General features: G+C 39.1%; 1 long non-coding RNA gene across 1 annotated transcript; it reads left to right on the top strand.

Annotated features, from left to right (window-relative positions):
• The first annotated feature begins 448 nt into the window (after positions 1-448).
• LOC126994686 (uncharacterized) lies at positions 449-3,532 on the top strand. The gene is made up of 3 exons (XR_007749469.1): positions 449-2,473; positions 2,567-2,638; positions 2,731-3,532. It is a non-coding gene; the product is annotated as an uncharacterized LOC126994686 (long non-coding RNA).
• The last annotated feature ends 407 nt before the right edge of the window (positions 3,533-3,939 follow it).

Here is a 3,939-nt window from a genome sequence, read left to right as displayed (position 1 = left end):
ACCTGTAGTCCATTCCTCTTGCAAGCTACCATAGATTACCATCTAAGGAACTCTGACAATATTTACAAAACTCTAATAAGCCAGAACCTCTACGTGGACAACTTTCAAGGGACAGTTGATTGCCAACAACGACTATTTGATGTTTACGAAAATGCAAACATGGAATTAGCCAGGGCTAATCTTCCCCTGAGGGTGTGGGTCTCTAATAATGCGGCCCTTAATAGTAGAATTGCGGAGGATTTTGAAGATTATACAGTTCCATCTTCTTCTAGCGTATTGGGTCTATACTGGGATTTTCAGAATGACGAGCTAAGTATCAAACCACCTGCTTTTGTGGACCACAGTTCCCTTTAGCAAGAGGAAATTATTGTCTCTGATATCTTCAGTATCTGACCCGCTTGGGTTACTAGCACCAATTCCCATCAGGGGAAAATTACTAGTAAAAGAAGCCTGGCAAATGAAGCGTGGTTGGGACGAGCCTTTGCCTCCCTCCTTTACAGAGGAATGGCTGAAATTAAAAGTGATTTCTTGAAAGCAGACACCTCAGTAGTGAGAATGGATTATTGTAAATATTGTAAAATTACTGTACATGACAATGGGTTAAAGTATTTCCTTCGCGGGGAGGATGTCAAAAAAAATTTTGACAGGGAATAATAAAAAATAAAACTACAAAAAAAATGGGAGTAATTATAAGAAAAATGCTACTCCTACTTAGAGGAGAGGACTAGATTGCACAGCTAACAGCAACAACAAAAATGCTACTCCTACTTACGAGGAGAGGACTAGATTACACAAGTAACAAATACAAAATAAGTTAACCAGCAAACTAACTTAAATAAAACGATGCTTCAAAGAGCTGCTTCGAATAGCGCTTCAGAGTGCGAGGGAAGGCAGCGAGAGAGGAAGCGAGCCTGTCAGAGGCAGCAGCTTATAGCTATTGAAAGAAGACGGGTCGGCGCTGGTTGTGATCCACCGTCGGGCTCGATATTTACTTAGACACGGCAAGCAGTCGACGCCCTGGATTTCTACTACTTACTGCCGGGATACGTCAAACTACAATACTGCTCCCGCATCACCAGCCTTACCAGATACGGCGAGCAGACACGACGCCCGGACTACTATACTACTAACAACTAGGATTCGTCGATCAACAATACTGCTGCCTGTCATTAACACCCTGATGGTTACAGCTAAGTACCTTTCTAGCATTAATCCTAATTTGGCCAAATAGGTGAGGTGTTAGGAGGGGAAAGAAATACGCACGACTCACGAGAATCGGAGACGTTGCGTATGAAGCAGTACTGTACGTGTGGTGCGTCATAACGTCCACGCGACAGAAGGGCAGTAAAGTGTTCGGCACCACGAATAAGCGGTGTCGTTACGGAGCATGAAAACAACAAACCTCAGGTAAATTATATCAATAGTTCAGAATCACCTGAGGTTGTCATGCTAAAATAAATTAACTTTCACAACAATTCACTAAATCATTACGTTTCGCCCTTTTCAGTGGTTTGTTTAGGGTACGAGGACAACATTCAAATAACTGGAATCCATCTCCCTTTTATGTGAGTAGAAACCTGAACACCTTTTTATAAACCCAGCATTTAACTGTGAGCCACACCTACGAAGGTGAGGGGATTTCAGAGGGTTTACCCCAATAAGTGGCTATATATTTTCCACACCATCACCATGATATCGCATAGATGTTGACGCGACAAACATTCTTCGAGTTTGCGACGCGTGTTAAGAACATCGCGCATACGCTGATCGATATCTACTACACCACCATCATCATCTTCTGCAACAACGTACAACCGATCGCTCTGTCGTGTCAACAGTTTTGCCACAGATTCTTGAATGGTTCCGTTTTCCGAAATCGTCACTTCTACAGGTGGGGTTAGAATCAGGGTGTTGAGCGTGTCCGTTATGTTGATTCTCTTTTTCAAGTAACTTAACAGTTTGATGAGAGAAGCCAATCTTACGTGCTTGTGCTTGAATCTGTCAACATTGGAGAGTAACAAAGCGTAATATGTTGACAATTCATCCATAGCTTGTTCAGAATATGCAGTTCTAGGTTCATTAACAAGACTAGGAGGTACGACCGTAGCCGTAGTATTTGTGTTAGTTGCAACATTTTCTTCGTCTAATTTTCTCTTCTTAGACTGCACCGCCGTCAGACAATCAGTCGTTGATTTGGCTTTCATCGTCTTGTGATCGGATATAGCTATTACATTACCAATGTTATTTCTGATAAAAGATTTCATGGAGTGAATCAAGGAAAAGTTATCCAAGGATTTCCTGTAACTTTGAGTACATTTGTATTTGTGTTAGTGTTACAGATGGTACAGTACTGGGACGCGACGTGTTTCACTTGCGGATTTGTGCTTGTCCGACACGAGATTTAAAGACAGACGAACAAGCTAACTCTAAGAAGAGAAGATTAAAACGCAAAAGATATTCAACTGAGACTCAGGTAAATGTCCAGACTAGATAAATGTTATATTTTATTGAGATGAAACATTATTATTATTATACGAATCTTCAAATTTCTTTCTTGTATTTTCAGATCGCAAAAATACCAAAACGAGTTGACCCAGAGCCTCATGTGTCCAACTTAAATGAAGTTTACAACATTAAGGTAAAGATTTAAAAAAAAAATAAGTAGGAGTGGAGATAAGCTTCTATACGAGTTGCATTTACATTTTATCTAATCATAATCTCCCATTCTAGGTAGTTGGACGTCAGTTGTACTTGTTCATGATGAAGATCATGCAGTTTTACTCCAGCACCCACCTGAACATTCCTGACGCTCCATGTCAACAAAACGAAAACACGATGGTACACCAAGAGCAGGATGTGCTCATGAGAAACATGTATTCTAATAATCTGAAGAAGCTCAAAGAAAAGCTGAAGAACTTGAGAGAAGAAAGCAAACAGGGGAGTGAGCAGAAAAGCATCGAAATTATAGAAATAGAAAGCCCAGAAAACTCAGAAAAAGAAAAACAGGGAAGCCCAGAAAATACAGAAAAAGGAAACACTAAAAAAAAAAGAAAACAATCCTATAGAAGAACCACTAAACCTAATCAAAGACAACAACCCTATAGAAGAACCACTAAACCTAATCAAAGATAACAAACCTGTATCATTACGTACGGTGAAAAGAAACAAACCATATCGTCACATTCCATTTGTACATGTCACAAGGGAACCTCGAGAACCTCTTGTTACTCTCAAGAAATTCTGAGTTAAGTAACACATGTATGTAAATAGGGTTTAGCTAAAGTAGGGTCCAATATTTTAAATATTTTCGAAACGTTTTTAAAGTGTTATTATATAAATGTGTTTGAACAAAGTTAAACGGAAAAGAAACTTGCACATAGTTTGTGCAAGAAACTGGGGTAAGGATATGCAAAGAGTTTGTCACAGGCAGGATCTACACACAGTTTAACCGGAGAAGAAACTGGGGTCAGGATTTGCACAGAGTTTGTCAGGTGGGTTCAAGATTTGCACAGTTTAACTAGTCCCTGTTAAATTTGTTTCATAACACACATGTATATAATTATGGTATTTTTATTTAATAAAAAAGTATACTGTTCTGCATCTCAATCCTTCTTCAACTATATCTAGACAATACTGACAGCAAGGAATAATGGTGACTTAAGATCTTCATCAAAGTTTGTAGAAATAAGTCAGTATCGTGCACAGAAACACATTCGAGTATAGACGACATTTACGCTATCACGTTCTTAACCTTCTAAGAAGGCTCCGGGTGAATATGTGTTTTAGTCTTGAAGCGACATTCAGATCAATTGTAAATTATGCATTACATGTAGCGTGTCCACACTGAGATCTTTCAAATCAACTGCAAGAACTAAAAGTTAATTCGAACTACAACTACAAGTCACGGACACACTTTGACATTTAATTTACTTAATTGGA

Source organism: Eriocheir sinensis, unplaced genomic scaffold, assembly GCF_024679095.1.
Source record: "Eriocheir sinensis breed Jianghai 21 unplaced genomic scaffold, ASM2467909v1 Scaffold849, whole genome shotgun sequence".
NCBI classification, from domain to species: Eukaryota; Metazoa; Arthropoda; class Malacostraca; order Decapoda; family Varunidae; genus Eriocheir; species Eriocheir sinensis.
The sequence above is the reverse complement of the archived record's forward strand: the minus strand, read 5'-3'. Positions and strand labels throughout refer to the sequence as shown.